Here is a 22,464-nt window from a genome sequence, read left to right on the forward strand (position 1 = left end):
TTTCAGATGTCATCATTGATGTCATGAGTGATGTCACTGACCATGTCATGAGTGATGTACTATGTGACGTCATCAGCAGTTTATTGTGGGCGCGCAAGTTATAGTTACCTGATATAACTATAACGTGGAATTTCATTGGTTTTTTACGAGTGAAATGTACAGCTAACTATAACATGTGTGAAACCTATGGTTTTTTAAGTGAATATATATAAGCATGTAGTACCAGTGATCACCTAGTCAGTAGCAGCCCTGAAGTTCCTACCAATTCCAACTGGCTGACCAAACGCAAAGGTTTTGTGAGGTGTGCAACATGCAAGGCATGTAAATACGGGGAAAGTAAAACCATGTACCACTCACCTTTCAATGACAAACCTATTCTCATCAGTACGTTTTTAACGTGCAAATTGGAGTTTGCTGTTTACATATTAGAATGCTCTTGTGGATTGAGATATATTGGCAGTACACGTCTCCAGGTCCACAAGAGGATACTACAACATCTACGGGCAATTACCAATAACGATAGTTCCTATCCGGTAGCCCGCCACTTCAACAAAACACACAACAAAGACTTGAATCGGTTGAAGTACTATGTAGTTGATAATGTCCCCCCATTAAGACGGGGAGGCAACAGGGAAGCAATACTCAGGCGTCTGGAAACAAAATACATTCTAGAACTAGACAGTAAGAGTCCGCACGGTTTGAACACAACTGAAGATTTGTACACCTGGCTTTAATATGAATACTCTGAACATTGAATATAAGCCTGTTAATACATTATGATATTTTAATCTGCCCCTCCTCCTTGTCATAATACCTGGTGTTTTTACTAGTAGTGCAATGGGCTCATGGTACACAGTAAAAACAAAAAAAACTTTTTTTTTTGCACTAAAGCATGGTGTCACTTTAATATTCGAACGAAGAGTAACAAGGTTTGTTAAAACCAGCACATTAGCACTTTTATAGCATACTTTGCACATCATGTATTGTACTATGAACTTCATCATAATTATATAAATGGGTTCTAACATAAGCACAGGTTTATTATAGCGATCATAATAAGCAGATATGGATTAGCCAGCAATAACACAACAGTGCTGTCAACAGCTAAAGTGGTGACCTAATTGGAATTTCAATTATGTGTCATTTTTATGTTCTTTTTTTATAAAAGAAATATGTATTTTACAATTATATTGTTTTTAGAAAAATAGCAGATTTACACATCATTGAATTATTGAAAATAATCTTGCATTATGCTGATTTAACCTGCAGGAAGGTTCTGACATCCGCAGATATGTGGCTTTTTAACTTGTGTTTTAATAGTTATAACGACCCAGAGTGATATCTATCAATATCTATTAATATTTATAAATGTTCCGTAAAAATATTTATTTATTTATGTATTTTGATGAAGTTTTCAAGAATATACACCAAGACTAAAGACAAATGCAATAGTATAACAAACAGAGAACAACATGTTTGTCTGTCTTTTATATTTATTAGCACTAGTAAGCACTGTGTCACTTTAAAAATCGGGGAAAAATGTGAGCATGTCATGTGATCAAGGGCTCTGGGTAGCCCGAAACGCGTAATGGCGGCAAGAAGCAACAAATAAAAGCACCAAATAATTGGAGTCTGTTCCGTTCTTCTATGAGGAAACACAAGAAGAAGTATCTATATATATATACTACCTACTGGCGGTCGCCAGTAGGTAGTTATAGTTAGGACCACGTTTCCATAGGAAATCCGCAACATTATATTTTGAATAACTTTGGCGCCGGTCGACGAATCCTCCGCTCCTACCCTGAAAGTCTCGGGGGGATTCGTCAAGCGGGGGCTGAGATAAAAGGGGGGTCCCAAAACGCGTTTTTCCCATGCATTTTTCCATAGGACCTTTAGACAGGGCTACAGCCCGAACGGCTGAACAGAATTACTTGAAATTTGGCAGAGAGGTAGTCCTCAGGTCAAGGAAGTGCCTTTTGTAGGTTTGGTGTAAATCTGTTCAGTAGATTCTGAGAAAATAGCCTTTAAATCAATATATATATCTGAGCCAGCTTACGGTGCGCTTACGGTACGCTTACCGTACGCGTACGGTGGCGTGCGCGAGCGCGATTCTGATTGGCTCTTAGATCTTAGTAAACATTCGAATCGGCCGAAACCAGGAAGCGGCAGCCGCCATTTTCTCTCTCGCACTGAGAGTGATGATGAAAATACAAAGCACAAAAACATGTAAAGGGGCTGTTTAGACAGCTCCCACACACATAGCCATGTTGAGGGAGTCCCCAAAGATCCCCCAAGGCCAAAAACTGAATTTTTTTTTTTTCGCTAATTTCGCCGATTACGCTTACCGTACGCGTACGGTAAAAAATGATATAAAAAAAAAAATTATCCACACTCTCCCCACCCCGTGTGCAATTGGTGGCCGAAGCCCACCAATTGTGCATGGCTTATAACAGATGAGATAAACTATAATATTTAAAAAAATAAAAATAAAAATAAAAATTATCCACACTCTGTTCACCCCGTGTGCAAATGGTGCCCGAAGGGCACCATTTGTGCATGGCTTATAATATTTATGAAAAATTAAAATATTACCTTTCAAAACGAAGTGCATCATATGTCCTCCATGTGCGCACGGTGCGCGAAGCGCATCTTGCGTACACGGCACTAACTGCGTAAAGTGGGCGCGCGGTGCGCGAAGCGCACCGCGTGCTTACTGTGCGCGCACGGTGCGCGAAGCGCACCGTGCGCGCACGGAACGAACTGCGTTAAGTGGGCGCGCACGCCACGAATGGCGTAAAGTAACTTAGCATTTAAAAAACCGTACAAATTCACTGAAAAAACCATAGGTTTCACACACGTTATAGTTAGGAATTAGCATTTAAAAAACCTTGCAAATTCACTGAAAAAACCATAGGTTTCACACATGTTATAGTTAGCGGAAATTTTACTGATAAAAAACCAATGAAATTCCCCCGTTATAGTTAGTGCAGGCAACTATAACTCACGCGACCGCAATCTTCTGCTGATGACATATGTGTCTTTATGAAAAAAAAATATTTGTAATATATGTATAGCTAAAAATGTATGGAAGAAGACATGGGCAAATAAGTGTCTAAATACAGTATTAGCATCAGCAGAGGATTGCGGTCGCGTGAGTTATAGTTGCCTGCACTAACTATAACGGGGGAATTTCATTGGTTTTTTATCAGTAAAATTTCCGCTAACTATAACATGTGTGAAACCTATGGTTTTTTCAGTGAATATATATATATACACATATACATATATATATATATGTATACAGAATCACTTTTGCACTTTTGAAGTGATTGAATGAGTTATGCTTTTTACTGTTATATGTCATATTATGTATCATCATGTCTTGCCCTTAGCCCCACCCACTCGACACACCTCTAGCTCATTTTAATGAGTACCTGCACTTAATTTTTCCCCTTTGAAGCACTGTAGAAAAGTTCATTACATTCATAAGGAAGTCGAGCTCACAATAAGCCACGGTATGCTAAGATGCATGCGCTAAAGTTCCCTGCCATTGTACTAACAAATGTACTTTAACCCAACCCCACTCTTAAAAATTTGCTGTACCCTTAATGTCTAACATTCCTTCACTTCACTAACCCGAAACTGTGATTGCTGGGTTTTTGAATAACTCATATTCCTCAAGCATAAAGCTCGGTCAATTTCCTGTCCGGCCTGACAGCACTAGGCCTAACTATCTGTTCTCCTCATTGTGATGTTCTTTCCGTCCATTTCACAGATCCTAAATCTTCCCTCCTCTCTCCTTGTATTAACTTGAGCTCTCTTTTCCAGCACCGGAAAGACCATAACCTGATGTGTTCTTTGTTGCCCTTTCAGCATCAGTCCATCTGCCCCCACCAGTTCTCCAATACCTCTGACTCCTTTACCAGACACGTCCTGTTTCCCAGGAGGGACAAGTACACCCCAAATTCCCTGAACATCAGCCATTTGTATTGCATGTCCTCCTGATGAACTAATTCCATATGTCTGGCCTTACAAAAACTCTGGCCATCTCTCTGTCTACTTATTTATGCATCCTGTTTATGGACACAGGCTTGCGATACCCCCCTCCTTGAACTCCCAGGCAGCAACTAGGTCCAAAAAATGGCAGGTGGTTCTCACCTATCCTACATTGGCTTCAAGTCTCTCTTCATCATCTTCAATATCTTCAGGCCCATCCTCTGTACCAAATCATTCTCTCTTAATTGAATCAGTAACATTTTGGGCCAGGCGCCATTTCTCTCCCAGCTCACTAACATGTGTAATAGTTGGCCCCATCGCATCCTCCTTTTCCTTGCCACACCCCTGACACCTTCTTGTCGTCCAAACTCAGCTACTGGCAATAAGATTGCCATTCCTGCATGCTCCTTTCCCCACTTCACTATGGAGTGGCCACAAAATCCAGATCAACTTCAAGACAAGGACCCACTCACAATCATCCCCTCATTTTACATGCCCTCAAACAGAGACCAACCTCCACCTACCTAAACTCTTCAGCTTCTCCTGAACCCATGCCAGGCCATGACACTCTGTCACCACTTCTGACCTGAATGAGTGAGACCCACTCTTTTTGGAGACCCTCCCTTTCCCTTTAGGCATTTCATCAGTGTGCCTAATACTTGCTTGTCTGTCACCCCATTCCATATTCATGCCTGAAAATGCACCAGTGCAATGCACCCGTCAATTGTACATTCTACCTGTAGGGCAATACTGGGCAAACCTTACTCCTACCTGATGTCCCCACGTACACTTGCATCCCCTATCCATGCTGGTCAGTTTCACTACTATGCATCTTTATTCACAGGCTGGTCTCTTACTGCTCTTCATCCCTGTCTCACATTCCGTCACAATTCCTCGACCACACCACTTAAGAGACTCTCAAGGCACCAAAAAACAAGCAAATGAAGAAGGACCACTATAACTACATCTTTCAGGGGGATGTACGTCGTTACAACGCACACTTTTACAACGCATGTACTTACAACGCATTTTTTACAACGCAAAATCCACTACAACGCATTCCATTACAACGCATGACACTACAACGCATTTTTAAAAACTACCTTTACAACGCATTCCATTACAACGCATACTACCTTTACAACGCATACCATTACAACGCATAATGTTAAACTGCATTTAAGGTAAGTATTAGATAGTATAGGGTTAAAAATTACTATTCTAACTCCAGGGGGTGCAACAGTAGGGTAATTGTTGGATAGCATAGGGTTAAAAATTACTATTCTAACTCCAGGGGGTGCAACAGTAGGGTAATTGTTGGATAGCATAGGGGTAAAAATTACTATTCTAACTCCAGGGGGTGCAACAGTAGGGAAAGTGTTGGATAGTATAGGGGTAAAAATTACTATTCTAACTCCAGGGGGTGCAACAGTAGGGTAAGTGTTGGATAGTATAGGGGTAAAAATTACTATTCTAACTCCAGGGGGTGCAACAGTAGGGTAAGTTTTGGATAGTATAGGGGTAAAAATTACTATTCTAACTCCAGAGGGTTTAACAGTAGGGTAAGTGTTGGATAGTATAGGGGTAAAAATTACTATTCTAACTCCAGGGGGTGCAACAGTAGGGTAAGTGTTGGATAGTATAGGGGTAAAAATTACTATTCTAACTCCAGGGGGTGCAACAGTAGGGTAAGTGTTGGATAGTATAGGGGTAAAAATTACTATTCTAACTCCAGGGGGTGCAACAGTAGGGTAAGTGTTGGATAGTATAGGGGTAAAAATTACTATTCTAACTCCAGGGGGTGCAACAGTAGGGTAAGTGTTGGATAGTGTAGTGTAATATTATGCGTTGTAATGGTATGCGTTGTAAAGGTAGTATGCGATGTAATGGAATGCGTTGTAAAGGTAGTTTTTAAAAATGCGTTGTAGTGTCATGCGTTGTAATGGAATGCGTTGTAGTGGATTTTGCGTTGTAAAAAATGCGTTGTAAGTGTAGTGCGTTGTAAAAGTTGCGTTGTAAAGGTTGTTCCCCCTTTCAGGGGGACATACATGCAGTTTACGCCTGACCTATAATTTCCTATAATCTTTTCCACCATTATGGACTTCTCCCATCTTCTTTCCTACCCTTCTCTCCAGCCCACCCCTTCATAATGTGCCTCACACAATCACCACAATTAGGCTTGTAAATACAGAAGCATTTCCACAGAGCGGGGGTGCCGCTCGTAGGCGCAGACTTTGGTGTTTTAAACTCTTTTATTCATCCTGCACCGAGGAGCTTCTGGGACATCCTTGATAGCGCTAGCACATTCGGAGCCTGTTTTTCCTGCTGGGACTGCGAGGTCCAGGGTGCGTAGCCACGAAATCTGCTCAGCGCACCCGGTCACTCTTCCCGGCCCCTCCTCCCACTGCCTCGCCTACATAACGCCTCGCGGCCCCCGCTTCGCGGGAGCCGCTCGTAGGCGCAGACTTTGGTGTTTTAAACTCTTTTATTCATCCTGCACCGAGGAGCTTCTGGGACATCCTTGATAGCGCTAGCACATTCGGAGCCTGTTTTTCCTGCTGGGACTGCGAGGTCCAGGGTGCGTAGCCACGAAATCTGCTCAGCACACCTGGTCACTCTTCCCGGCCCCTCCTCCTCCCACTACATAAATTAACGCCTACTATCGCGACAGCGGGACGCGTGCGGGGCGCAGTCCGGGGCGAAGCCCGGGCAAAGGGCGGGCCCGTTTAAGCTCGTTCAAGCACGGACAAGACCGGACCGGGCCCTGTCTCTTTGTACTGCCTTACTGTCGTCCTCGTGTCCGAGGAAGCCTGATACCATGGATACTCGAAGTAAAGTATTAAGACCTCAATCTATTGTATCTGGTACTCTGGACAATTTTATCATCAGGGCTAACTCTGTAATTCAGGGGGAATTGAATATGTTAGAAAGGCGTTTATCTGATGGGATTGTTAGCACGCGGAGGTCTTCACTGGGTTTAATTGCATCTGTAGGGTCCCCTTCGAATTTTGATGAGTCACAGGCAGCACTAATGGATAGTATTGACCATACAATTGAATCTGTATTACATGATCTAAGATCTAGTTCCCCCTCACGCAGAGACACTCTCCAATCTATCCCTGAGTGTTTAGACCAAATTACGCACCCACTACCATCTGAATTGACGTCGACCTGTGCCCAGTATATCAAGCAGGGCGCAGTCCCTAAAAGAAAACGTGTGGGGAGTATTAAGAGAGGGAAGAAAGCTAGACTTGATAGATTTCATACTAGTATTGCTAATGCATCTACTCCAACACGTACTAGATCTGCACAAGTTACCAGTGGCATCTCTAAACTACCATTGGTATCAATTTCACCGAAACCTAATACCCCTATACCTGTTTTTGACTGTGATCACGGACATGATGAGGGACATGCCCGACTCACTGATATTATAAATACTGCTCTTTCGCTAGGTTTGATGTTATTGATGCAAGGCTTAAAGAAATAGAAAGGGCCTTAACAGCCCCCGTAAACTTACCAGTGAGCAGAGGCAAATCACATGATGCATGCGAACCGAGAATTCCGGATTCTACACCTAATCTTTCTTCGCACATACCTTCTTCTCTTCCAATTTCTAACTCTGCTCCTGACCAATGCCAATCAAAAAATTTAACCAAGATTCCTACTCCACTACTCAACCCCAAACATACAGATTTGGTTCAAACCCGTGGGGACCCAGGTGCTCACATTTATTCAAACATGGCTCGAATAAACAGGAAAAATGCAATTAATCTCCCTCCAGAAGCTTCACCCTATGTTGTAATTTTAACCGGCGTCCCTGAACTTACTAATCCTGAGTCCGAATCTTACGCCTCTCTAAAAAATAAAGTCATTAATTGGCTGAATACGCATAGGCCTCTCCCGCCAAATATTGGGTCGCAGGTTTTAATGGTTAGGAGGGTTCCTTGGTTGGGAAGCACCACGAAGAACATTAAGGGTGACTGTATTTTGGTAAATTTCAGTAACTCTCTAACTGCTCCCTATATCCTTAATTGGATTGGTAGTATTGGTACCTCTCTTATTAACCCCTTACCACTGTCTTCATTCTATCCTCCAATTGACACTTTTTCCCAGGCTGAGATGGATGGTAATTGGACTAAATTTGGGGCTAACTCGTTGAGAGGTAGACAGAGGTACATCCGCTTTGGTGAGCCCTTACGTGTTGACTATTTAACCCATAACAGGTATGCCTGCCTCGAAGATGTTGATTGACTCGGGCAGGTGGTTCCCATTCTTGTTCCCTCATCTGATGCGTCTCCACTTCCTAAACAGCAGTCCTCCTGTCCTGCTTCTATTTCTGTTCCCACCATTTCTACTACTTCGTTGAATCTGTGTGAGCCACCTCTCTGTAGAATCCCCGCTGCTGCTTCTAATTGTATAGCTAGACACAAAGTTCTCTCATGGAATATAGCTGGTTTAGCTAGCAAACTTGATTGTCCAATATGGGGCTCCTTTATAGATCTCCATCAGATTTGCTGTTTCCAAGAAACTTGGGCAAGACAAGATTACCATCGAGTGGGCTTTGCCACTTTCTCAATTGCGGCTGTGTGGGGTGGCCGCGGCCGTCCCTCCGGAGGTTTAACTACCTGGGTCGCCACTCACTTGGGATGTACTGTCTCGAACTTTGAAACTGGCTCTGACGATATTTTATGTCTGATATTGGACTGGGGCTTAGATATTAAGCTAGCGGTGATTAATGTGTATGCTAGGCCCGTGAATTTCTGTGCGGAATCCCGGGTGATTGATGCCCTGTCACTTGTCCTAACCAGGATCCCTGACCGTACAATGCTCCTTATAGCTGTTGATTTTAACTCTCATTTCGAACCACTTGAGGGGCTAGTGGACCAAATAAATCTTGAGGAAGATGAAATCTGGAATATTCCCCAGGTTGTGGGCCCAATGGTTAGGGCTTGGGCCCCCCTGGCTATCCAGATTACTTCCCTGACAATGGTCCATTCGATTAGGGCTTGTAATGGACGAACCATCTCAGACAATCCCCCAAGGCCCACATTTAATAGGTCAGGTAGGGAGGCCAGACTCGACTATATTTTTGTACAGACCAAGGAATGGAATAGAGTCTCTGACTTTCAGGTGATCCCTAGAGGGGAGAGCGACCATAACCCCCTGATATTGGATGTCTCCCTATCGGGCTTGTGCCCTCTTGTTTCAGTGCCATTAGTTAACACGGAGACATCCGGTTCAGCCACTCTTACAAACAATAAACGAAGAATTAAATGGAATAAATTGGTTGGTAATCACCAAGAATTATCCCAAGTCTACGCAGTAGTGGCCTCTGCACTAAACAATGTAGTTGATATTATAGAGCAGTATTCCTCTTCCATTTACTATGGTAAATTGGCCAGCACTAATGAGGAATTATTCTCTACATTGTCTGGTTTATTCAATCCAATTGTCCCTTGTAAAAAAGGATCTGCAAATCGGCCTCACTGGTACAATAGGACCTGCAGATTGGCCAAGAGTGATTTGCTGGATGCAATAAAAAAGAAAGCTTGTAAGCTTGACATCCAACACAAGAGACAGACCTATAGATCCCTAATATACCATGCCAAATTGGAGTGGGCTTCAGAAAATTGGGAAAACTTAACTTCTGCTTCACAATCCAGGGACGCACGGAGATTTTGGTTGATTGTGTCCACTGGCACACTTGAACCTCCCGCAATTTTAAAAACAAATATTGCTCCTGAAGCTTGGGAAAGTCATTTTAGCTCTCAATATAGGGGCTTATCATTTGCCTCGGAGGCCCCATTACATGTTGTATCTAGTCAGGATCAGGTAAATTTCACGCTAAGTGAGATCCAACTTGCAATTTCTTTGCTCCCTCCAGGTAAAGCACCTGCATTTGACGGGGTACCAGGAGATCTGTACAAACATGAACCTAGAGTTTGGGTACCTTATCTCACATTATTATTCAACGCAATCCTTGATGGTTTGCCTGTCCCTCTTACCTGGCTCGGTGCTGAAGTTGTGCCTATTTTTAAAAAAGGGTCCCCCTTGTTGCCCGGAAATTATAGGCCTATCAGTCTGATAGATGTTGCCCAGAAACTCTTCTCGAGGCTGATCCTGGATCGTATTACGGATTGGATGGAGACCTTTGGGATTCTGAGCAACTATCAGGCTGGTTTCAGAAAGAGCGTCTCTACAACAGATCAGATTTTTAGATTATGCATGCTCTTCTGGAAAACAGTAAAGATAGAGGGGGGCTCCCTTTACACAGTCTTTGTTGACCTGCGTGCGGCCTTTGATTTAGTCCCACGCACAAAATTGTGGACTGTGTTACAAGATTTAGGCCTTCCGGGTCCTCTCTTGCATATATTAGTTCGCCTTCATACTAATAATTATGCGAAGGTAAGATGTGGTAGAGATGGTAGCTTATCAGCTAGCTTCCCTGTCGAAAGAGGGGTACGGCAGGGTTGCGTCCTGGCTCCCACATTGTTTTGTCTCTACGTAAATGGTCTCATTTCTTGTTTAAATTATGTGCCAGATAGAGATGCTCCACGGCTCGCGGGCATTGGCATTTCTGCCATTATGTTCGCTGACGACACCCTGCTCCTAGCTAAGACCCCCATGGGGCTCCAACGAGTCCTAGATGGCTTTGTCTCCTTTTGTACTGATCGGGGACTAGAGATCAATACGGCTAAGACTAAATTCATGATCTTTAATCCCCCCAGGTCCCTTCGTCCTAACCCCACCATAAATGGCATTAGCCTAGAGAGAGTCCATACTTTCGAGTATTTGGGACTAACTTTGAATGAAAAAATGTCTTGGTCCCATCATCAGATAAAATCAAATCTAAAGCTAACTCAAAGGGTGGCGGGAATTCTGAAACTATGGAATCAATCCATGACTCATCCTATCGGTCCGCCCCTGGAAATTTATAAAATGCAGGCTCGCGGGGCTTTAATATATGGCGGCGAACTCTGGGGCATTGAGTGTGCCCCGGAAATTGCCGCTACGGAAAACAAGTTCTTACGGAACTTGGCTACCCTTCCATCAAGTACGCCGCTTCTTCCCCTAAGGCTCGATATGGGATTCAAACCAATAAAGGAGGAACTTGGTGTGAAGCCCCTAACTTTTTGGAGGCGTCTTTGGATAACCCCTGAACTCCTGAGTTATCGTTCCGAACTTATGGAACTCTACCTACACGCAGCTCTATGCAACACTCCATGGCTTAAGTACGTTAAAAACTAACTTTTTAGGTTGGGACTTTCGACTTTGTGGACAAAACCTTTAGAGGCCTGTGCAACCATATCGCGTAAAGAATTGGTTGCATTATATCATAATTACAGTCTCTCAGTATCCCTTGTAAGTGACAAATTGGGACCAATGACCACTACCTTCATATCTATGAAGGATCACTACAATTTGGAAACAGTGTTGGATGATATTAATCCTATTGCCCTGAGAAAATTATTTTTACAATGGAGATACAATGCACTTCCAACCAGAGCCCTTACCAGCAAATGGCATCCGCCTACTCCAAAAAATTGTCCTGCTTGCTCTAGCGAGCTAGAGGACGATATTCATTTATTGTTTTTTTGGCCCTCGTACATTAAATCTAGGAAAAAGTGGATTATTCCCATTTGCAGGAATTGGGGTTTTAGGCACCACTTAGATGCATATAGGCTGCTGAAAAGTGATTTATCCCCCCCCCACTGTATTTGCCATCAGCAAGTACCTAGCAGCTGTATGGAATATGAGAAGAACTTATTTGCTGAACTGAAATTCAAAATTCTTCTCTATGTGGTTCTTTTATGTTGGAATACTCCTGTAACTGTTGTTGCATCCACCCTAGATTATAGATGTCTTGTATTATTGTAAATTTTGTTTTTTTTGTCATTGTATGTGTATGAATTCTTTTATGACTCTTTGAGTCGAAATAAAGATTTAAAAGAAAGATTTCGGCAGAATACTATCCCTGCCATCTTCCCTGATAGGGTCACTGTCAACAACTGTTTCTCAATAATTTCCATTACAAAGTCGACCACGTCGTCTTCTTGTGCTGCCATGCTTGCCTCCTCTTTTCCTCTTCTTCTCACTCTGTCTCGTAGACTAGGCCGGTGAGCTTTCTGCTAACTGTAAAGTCCTCAATGTCCTGGGCTCCACATGTTTTCCGATACTGCTTCCCTTGTCTGTTCGCTGTAGGTGCCAGGCCAAGGAACATCGGCCATTGAAGCCGAGACCGTGAAACAGCAATGCCAGTATTGAGGATCTGGTGTTTGTTAAAGTGGATCACAGATTTACACTGCGAACACCATAACAATAGGTTTCTAAGCAGTCGTTGTTTATATCTTTATTCGAATGTAATACAATACATCCATAAAAGTACATTTTAGAACATACAGACATAACATATTCCTTTCATATAAAGAGAAACCATCCATTTCATCAATAAAACGCAAGATAATATCCAAGAGTATTTTAAAACCAGGATAACACATATGATACAACAAGTTAAAAATATAAATAATTATACAGAGTTAAAAAGGGATAAAAATACAGCGATAGTAGCAGCATAATTAACCTTCCATACTCTTCCTGAAGGTGATAGCAAGTTTCAGAAAACTGCATATAAACAAAGTATAATCGCAATTCAGGAGTTGGAGGTAATAAAGTGCTGGTTTAATTTGGGTAAATTGTAAATCCTTTAAGCAAGGCTTCAAATACAGTCTCCGAGGTACTAGGTAATAAGGACAAACAAATAAAAAGTGTGCCAAATCTTGCGGAGACTTCCCGTCGCAGCCGCAAGCAGGTAACACTTGGCCTCGATGGGCTCCTTTTGGTACTGCCAACAGGAGATGAAATAAATCAAAACGGAACCTTATCAAGAGATAGCGTTCATACCCTGACATAGGCCAGGATAGGTATGGTTCCATTTGAAAACATGTCTTAAATAGGGCGTGTTTCCTTACACTATCTTTCGTCAACTCGCCCTCCTCCCGGGCGAGATACCTAGTGGACATGAATGTCTTTTTCACAAAAATTATATCAGCTTTAGTTATAAAATTTGGGGATGAGAACAGATCCGGTCGCCCCATTTCAGTGAGGCGGTCGTTAATATACCTTAGCCATGGAACCTTAAACCTACCGTCCCAGATTAGAGCTTCTTCTAGTATAGCATGAGTGAGAGGTATATCATCATTTAGCCAGGAGTTCAGCCAACATAACAGGGGATTTGCTGCTATTCTGTCACTCAGGAATGGTACACCTAATTCCTCGTGTACCGAGAAATTTCCGGTGCCCCTTGGCAGCCTCAATACCTTCTTTAAGAAGTTGTTTTCTGTAACCTCCAGGGCTCGTGTCTGGCAGTAACCCCATATCTCACTGCCATAGCAGGCGATGGCAACACTTTTGGCTTGATATAGTTTGAGCAAAGCGGCCACCGGACTGTTGCCCATTTTTCTAGCAAAGCCAAGTATTGCTGCATTGACACGTATTACTTCGCCCTTTTTTTTAGCAATAGCTGGGCCCCACTCTAGTTGGTCGTCGAGATTTTATTTGTAAATTTTGTTTTTTTTGTCATTGTATGTGTATGAATTCTTTTATGACTCTTTGAGTCGAAATAAAGATTTAAAAGAAAGATTTCGGCAGAATACTATCCCTGCCATCTTCCCTGATAGGGTCACTGTCAACAACTGTTTCTCAATAATTTCCATTACAAAGTCGACCACGTCGTCTTCTTGTGCTGCCATGCTTGCCTCCTCTTTTCCTCTTCTTCTCACTCTGTCTCGTAGACTAGGCCGGTGAGCTTTCTGCTAACTGTAAAGTCCTCAATGTCCTGGGCTCCACATGTTTTCCGATACTGCTTCCCTTGTCTGTTCGCTGTAGGTGCCAGGCCAAGGAACATCGGCCATTGAAGCCGAGACCGTGAAACAGCAATGCCAGTATTGAGGATCTGGTGTTTGTTAAAGTGGATCACAGATTTACACTGCGAACACCATAACAATAGGTTTCTAAGCAGTCACAGAACGCACAAATCAGCAGCGGGCTGCTTGTTGATCACCACGGCCTGGTTGTCTATTGCAAAAATGATCTTCCTATTTTCAAGTCTCTCGCTTCACATAACCGCACTGCCAATAACACCTGCGAACATTCCAAAAAGCCCGCTCTGTGCTTACCATCCTGCACACAAATGCCCCTTCCAGTAAATCCCCAAACTGAGCGCTACCCACGCGTCAGAGGGGATCTCCACCCTCCAGATGAACGGGTTAGTCTGTAAGCACGTAGTCGTAATATATTCTACACCTGTGCAAAGCATTTATGATTTCTCTGGCGACAGTGCAGGATGAAGGTGCCTCAGTTGCTAAAGAGCACTTCTAGCGTGTAAGTGTTGGGGTGCAGGTGCGTGGGACTACATCTGCAACTGTAGTAGGTAGGCCTGTCAAAATGTTTTCAACAATGGTGAAATATCGCTAAATGTGCTTTAGGTACATTTTCTGACTTTCCATCTGAAATCGCTGGTCAAAATTTGGATTCATTTGAACACATTGGAAACTTATTTGAGCATAAAATGTACTGTGAATGACAATTCCCCTTCTAACTCCTTTCCTACCACCGTCTCATGCGACTTTTCAATACTCTTGTTATCACTTTTCACACAAGGACCTAGGAAGCGAACTTTACAAAATGTTACATAACTTGCTTTAAGTTTCCAAAACTTTTACCGAAAAAGTCACAATTTCTCACAACCGTCGACATAGTGTGACTAGAGGTGATGCTGTGAGTTATCAGGTCTTGTGCACTGCACCTCACCTAAGTGAGCTGCTCTTTCCGGCTCACTGAATACATGAATATATGGAAGGGGAAAGAAAAGCACCCTAGTCTCTATCATTGGAATCAGTGGCAGCAGAGCTCATTCTACTGAATCTACTCCCTCTCTATGGGATCGCCCACTTTTAAGCAATGACTTCCTCTATTAGTGGTCTGGAGTTTAGTCTATAGGGTTAAGAGAGTGGAACGGTGGAACCTTGGCAGGGCTGGATCAAGAGGTATAGAATCTATCATTAAACCTACAGGTGAGGCTGTACCTGGGCCTAAGGGTGTATGGGGGTGTGCTGTTTTCCAATTATATATATCCTATAACACACATACCATGGCAGGGGAAGCCATTTTGCTTGCCATAAGACTGTGACATTCTTTCTACAGCACTGGCTGCATCATGTATCATAAAGTAGCCAGAAGAAACGGGGACCCCATTGGCACAATAAAATCACTAACTTTCCTGTTTGTGATTTTGTTAACTATGACTGCACGTTTTTAAGCAGCACAATGTGTGACCCCTGCCCCCTATTTTATATAGGACTGCCAGCATGTTTCAATGTTCCTTGCAATTCCAGCGGGGAAGGGCTATATCCCCTCTTAGCTCAGGGACTTGACACATCCGAAAGGAGGCCAGCACAAGTGTCATTCTAGGATCCCATAGCCGATTTTGTTGAGAGCTGCATCTTCTTCTTTTACATCACTGCATGCCCACTTGCCTATACAGAATCCCTCATATGCATAAGGAGGGCGTGGCCTTTTGTTATCAGGCAACGTTAGTCAATTCTTTGCTTAAAAAATCTTGCCGGTGTTGTGTAATATTTGACATGCTGTTCAATCGTGTATCCCCTGTATCCCCTAACTCAGCCCGAGCAGTGATCAGCTGCTTCTGTCTGAACCTGCCCGGGCTGAGTTTCGTTTCCGAAAAGTCCCGAAGTGCAGGGGATACACGATACCGTGGGGATACCAGATATTACACAACACCGGCCGGTCATGGCGGAGGAGGGTTTCTTTAGTGATAGGATTCTGATGTCTGATCCATCGGTCCAACAATATTCTGCTGCAGCTGCATTTCTATAGCGTTTCATAAAGGTTATGAGGTACTCGAGCACACTGGTGGACAGGTATTGGCATTGTCTTAGGTTACATTGCTGTGCGGATAGAGATGGAAGAGTGAGAGAAGACACTTACACTACTCGATTGGTGAGAATGACTGAGCGCCTCTCTTCAGAGTCCATCCAGGAACCATTGAGGAGCAGTGCACAGCAAACATTATTTGCGCAATTTGTTATTGAAACTTTAAAAATGTAAAACCCAGGTTCTACTTGCTGGATTTTTATAATTTTATTGTAATTTCATTTACTGAAATGTGCTCTATTATTCAGAATTGGTTTGGGTTTGTTCTTGTGTTCTCATTTTATCACTGTTTGAGTACTTCATAAATACTTTAGACCGCTCTAAATGAAGCGTGACTGCTTCCTGGCAAGCTACCAGAGGGTTTAACACAGGTTTATTTCAGGAGCGGCCCAAGCAGGTAAGAGCGGTAGGGCAGTGGGGTGGAGGGGAACTCCACAGACGACGAGGAGGGAAAATTACAAATTAAATATTTATTTAATTTTCCCTCGTCATCGCTTGTCGATCTGCCCTCCCCATCACCCTACCGCTCTTACCTTCACGGGCCGCTCCTGGTTTATCTGTTGACATTTGTGGCTCACCCTGACAAGGATTGCGATTATTATTTAAGGTGGGTTCTCCCCCTCTCAACTAATACTCCAATTTATTATACCTCCACTTTCATGTCAAAATTGCTTCACATTATGTATCTGAAACGATTAGGGCTGTAACTTTTTTTGCTTTGTAGCATTTACCTTTAACTGTACTGTTGATCTAATGTGATATACAATAGATATTCCAGTTTGGAAGTCAATGCATGTGATCGAACACTTACCTTCATTAACTTTGCTGGCATTTGAGATGTGTTATATCGAGTGCCAGCCTTCACACCACTTCCTCTGAGTGAGTCTTGGCTGCTCGGCCACAGCTACCGCTGGAGAGTAAGGCAGCTGTGCTGTCCTTTCTAAGCATTAAAGCCCTGGGCCGAGAATTCTGGTCAAAAAAGATTATCATCCAATAGGTCATGGGTAAAAAAGCAAGGCACTAGGCAGCTGCGGTGCATGAATAGGACAGATGTTTGAGCACCTTACATTCTAAAAAAAATCTCTCCTAAGACTGCTCTGTAATATTCATGCTGCCTGTGATTTAGTGTTGCCTGATTACAAAGTAAAAAAGGTTCTAAACTAAAGGTAATTAAGGTGAGCCCCCCATAATGGTCCTTAGCACTCTTCCAACAACCTTTACTAAATGCTATAGTTCACCTCTTCCTTCCCTATCAGCCTCTCTTTATGCTCCGCTCCTCCCAGTTTGTGTTCCACTCTCATATGGTAAACCCAGATTTCGGGTTCAGTCCAGTTTCATCCTGTAGGCTGTCATCCTTTTTAATCGCCCTCATTCCACTTCTGGTGTTCCTTTCCTCGTCTCCTTTCATAGATCCAACCCTCTTTTATACTATTTTACTTCACTTCATTGTTTTCTAATTTTCTCTTGATTTGTTACCCCTTGCACTGTTAGTTTGGATCCTCCTTGTGCCTTTCTAGCTCCACCCACTTCCCTCTGCCCTTACATCTTTTCCACTTGCAGTACCTTTCTTTTTCTGTTTTCTCTCATTCATTCCTCTTTCTCTCGTGTCCACCTTTATCTGTTCCTGTAACTTCCATTACCTTTCCCTTAACCATAAAACACAATGTGAAAGGGTTAGAAAGGGATAAAGGAAGATGGCGCTCAAGCGTGTGCACTAAGAGTTTTCACTAGCAAAAAATAGTTTGTATACGGTGCTGACAGGTCAGGGTTACTAACCCAGAAAGGCCCCTGTGAACAAGTGGGTCAGACCCACTCAAGGGAACAGAAAAAGAGGTCCTGTGAACACGTTTCTGGATAATACTTTCATTAGACATGATAGAGGAATCAAAAGGCTCAAAGTTTGTAGGATTTTGAAATGACGAAGGTCGACATCAGAAGTCTCAGTGCAAAGTATTTTTTATGTATGTCGATATCTGACCAATACATAATACAAAACAAATCAGCCGACACGTGTTTCGTCACACCGTGTAAAGATGTGACTCTTCAGGGCTGGTTAAGCAGTAGAGTATGTGCATAAAGACCGATCTTGGGCGTGAGAAACAAGGGTGCGGTACGTAGGATCGACCTCACAGCGTGGTGAAGTAGGGGGCGAAGAGTACCAACCACAAGGGTAAATGGCTGTACAATCGGGTATGCAGCGGATCGCGGAGTGAAGGATCCACCGTTCTCCAGGATGGAGAACGGTGGATCCTTCGCCCCCTACTTCACCACGCTGTGAGGTCGATCCTAGGATCGGTCTTTATGCACATACTCTACTGCTTAACCAGCCCTGAAGAGTCACATCTTTATACGGTGTGACGAAACACGTGTCGGCTGATTTGTTTTGTATTATGTATTGGTCAGATATCGACATACATAAAAAATACTTTGCACTGAGACTTCTGATGTCGACCTTCGTCATTTCAAAATCCTACAAACTTTGAGCCTTTTCATTCCTCTATCATTTCTAATGAAAGTATTATCCAGAAACGTGTGCACAGGACCTCTTTTTCTGTTTCCCTTAACCATAGTTTTCCTCTTCATCACACTCCTTCATTTAAATCCTTTCCCTTTATTTTTCTCACATTAAGCTCCTTTTGTGCTTGTTCTACTTTTCATTTTTTGAGTTTTAAAGCAATCGGTAGTATCAATATCACTCACTGACTCTCACACTCACTCTTACATGTCCTGTTCCAGAAAAGACCAGTGTAAAGAACTGAGGCCTGATCAGATAGTTTACTCCCCTTGGGCCATTTGACCTGTAGAAGGTGTAGATTAGTAATACTGTAATAGTGTATCTTTGTCCATTCTTCTAGTCGATGCAAACCCGAAGAAGATGTTTCCTTGTTTGCATAGGTGTGTGGCGCCATGCAGATAGCGGCATCTTTTTGATCCTGTGCATGTTCCATATTACCGCAGCATAGGCAGGGCAAGAGGCCCAGGAGAAAGGAGCAGTATTTAAGCCTCCCGCATGCCGGTTAACTTTAATAGCTTCTCTGCAAGGCACCCTTTGGGAGGAGAAGCAGAGGGTCCTAGGTATTTGATGCCATACAATGCAAGACAGAGAGGGAGATTACATTCATAAGGGGAAAACTACCACCCAGGCCTAGGTAGCACTGGGGGACCCCTGTACCAAGAGTCAGGGATCAAAGACTCAGGAATCAGGACAGGACAGGACAGGACAGGAAAAGCTAGGCCTCTCTGCAACCCGACGATCAGCGGCGCACCCCTCACTTGGACACCTTCAGTCTATGCGACCTGCAGCAGCAGCTAAACCACACCCCTAAAGCACCTATTCTTATACTTTAAAATTACATGTCCGTCCCACAATAGTTTGTAAATTCATAATTTTAAACTAAGGGATTGGTTGAGTTCTAGGGCTGGGATGTCATCCCACCATGAGGTCATTTACTTTTGACAACCCCATTGTTCTAAATAACTTTTTTATACAGTCATCAATATAGCTTCTCTCTCACGGGTACATATGTTACAATTTGTTGTACATTTAATAAATTCAACAACTTTTGGGTTCCGTTCTCATGAAGACACCGGTGTTGGTCGCTGGTCAAATGTTCTGTCCTTCACCAGGTCACGCTCTCGCAGCCTTACACAGTAGTTCAGTCATGTGGTCACATGGTTCCCTCACTCTCCCAGCTTCACCCGTCCATTTTGTGGTCAATTTATTAAAATGGAGGATTCGTCCATTACTGAAAGAACAGAAAACAGACATTTATTCATTATGTGATAATATATTTTCACTGTTTACCACCCCCCTTAACACTACTCCATGTTATCGGTTATCCTAGCATAGCATAAGCAGGAAAGCAGCATTATTTATTAGGTTAAAGCAATACATGTCATGCTTTTAACTACATACACATGCGGTCCTGCCATGCAAACCTTCTTAATTCATTCTATACAGAAGATTATTACATTTCCGGTTATTTACGCATTAATGTTTAGTTAGTTCAAGCATTTTGCACAGTGATGCTTCCCACGTGTAGTGTATTTGTGCACCTTAATCCTTCTACCACTACTGACTGTTAGTGCATGTTATAGGGGTGTACAATTGATCAGGTTCTGCTCCATTACTGGGAAAGTGAAAACTTCTCTAAATCTGGCATCAAGAAGCTATGGGGATAGTAGGCCTGCTGGAGGGGTCTGAGGGCGACAATCCAATGCCGCATCTTGAGTCATGTCTTTCAGACACAGTGGCCCGCTCAACCTGGTTTACAGCGGATAGGGCTTATCTGGGCCCGGCCAGGCTGCCTCCTCCCGTGGTTCTGCCCAGATCCATGGTCACCTTGATCCTCAACTACAGGTACCAGATGTAGTACTCCAATGCACCAGACAGGAACAACAAATCACAGTCGGCTCAGGGAAGGTCATGATCCTCCCGGAGCAGGCTGGCAGTTCAACACAGTAGAGCCAGTTTAATTAAAGTTTAAAAAAACCCTCCTTACCCTGGGACTGCAAAATGCACTCCTGTTTCCTGCCACGCTGAAGATCATGGACAAACAGCAGAGCATTTCTCATGGAACCGGAAGTGGCAAGGGATTGGGAGGAATAATGCTAGTCTGTGGACAGAAAGAGGGACAAAGGAGCAGGGTCCTGTGCTCATTCTACAGCCGGAAGCTCCACAGAATGAACCAAAATACTGAGTCCCTCTTCTCCCTCACAAGCACAACTTGATCAGCAGAATGCCATTGCCACGGCAACACTATTCAGACAGCCTTCAATTACTAATGCATCGAATGACATAGGAACAAATAGTTCGAACGACAAAGCAAACTCTGATATCAGCAATAATATATATGAACTAATGTCCCAGGAACACCACAAATGGCCGACTAGTTGCTCTAATGGGGCCTGGACCATTGTCTAGATCACACCAGGTAGACTTGGACCTTTCCTCCCTCATCGAGGGGTCTTGTGCTACTACCACTGATGTCAGTAGGACGCATTCCCCATAGCAATTGTCAACTGCCTCCAAGAACTGCCTTGCACAGGAAGGTTCCACTGATGCCATGCCACCCAACAGAGAGCCTTGACAGGACAGTAGGCCTGCACTTGTAGAGACAGTGTGCAGCTGCATTACCTCCCCCCTTTTCAGGTCACAGTGTGATTTTTTGCTCATAGTGATAGGGTCCATGACGCAGACGCATTTAGTCAATTGTTTTGTGGTGTGATTTTTTGTTTACCAGCATAATTTCTGGCCGTGTCATTTTGGGGTCCCTGCCTCGTTGTAGTGTAGGGGAATGGCTCTGCGCCGGTTGAGTTCTCATAGACAACTTCTAACATTGGTGAATTGGAGAAAAAGCTTTTTCCGAAAACACACATTCTATACACCTAAGCTTTGAATGAATTTGAACACATACAAGATTTTGACCTGTAATATTTGGGGGATGTCTTTGTCTTCAGCGACCAAATGTTATAAGATACAAACATATTTTAAGGCGAAGAGGGATAAACATAAGTGTTACAGGGACTGCATCTGGTCGCTGAGTAGGGCTGGAGCCTCCCAGCTAAATGGCGGGGTCGGGTGGTCTCCAGTGGGTTTTCATTGCATACTAGAGGTATACTGATCTGGTTGTGCCCTGGGTACCTGTTTGAGGTTTGTAATCAAATAGTTGACCCTGATAGCAGATATGTATTTGTGGAAGTCTGGCTAGCTCCTTATTTCTAGGCAGTATCTATGTACCAAACACATAGCAAGCGTAGTTCTATACATCTTTATCTGGCCCATCCTACACTGGTGGAAGGGGGTTTCAACGAGGTACTAGATGTGCGGTAAGACTGGTCCCATTGCCCCCTCCTATGGGAGACAACCCACGCAACAACTAACGTGAGAATGGTTCAGGAAATGGTCATACAGCGATGCGTAAAAGCATAAACACGTAGCATTGGAAGAACTTTTACTACTCACCTGTCCATGATGTGTATGTTCTTTTAAATTGCATCCTTGCCCCCATAAACATAATGCCAGAGATTGAATTGACTGATTACTTAGGCCGAATAATCTCAGACCTAATCCATCATTGTTGCATATCTCCTGGGGTTAGCCACCAACATCAATCCCCACTTGTGGGCTACAATGCAACACTCTTGAAGACACAGCGTTTCGTGCATCACTGTGGAAATTTATTGCACATTGCTTTAAGTTCTACGAAGTGGGAAGCTTTTAAAGTGGTATTACGGGCTACTTTATACACACTTCTAGCAGGATTATGAGACATATTGATCCTGAATTAGTGAAGCTAGATGAAAAACGTAGAGATCTAGGAAATAAGATGGACTTCAATAATTTGTATGCAACAGCCTTACTCCACACTAGAGAAGAACATGTTAAACTAGACAGAATACTGCGCTGTCTAGGCTATGTACCACACACTGCCTGACAGCATACAGAAGGTGACACATCAGTTAGATACTGGCCAGGCTGGCCAACGCAGACAACCATAGGGCTCCCCTGAC

This window comes from Triturus cristatus, chromosome 3_2 (assembly GCF_964204655.1).
Source record: "Triturus cristatus chromosome 3_2, aTriCri1.1, whole genome shotgun sequence".
NCBI lineage: Eukaryota > Metazoa > Chordata > Amphibia > Caudata > Salamandridae > Triturus > Triturus cristatus.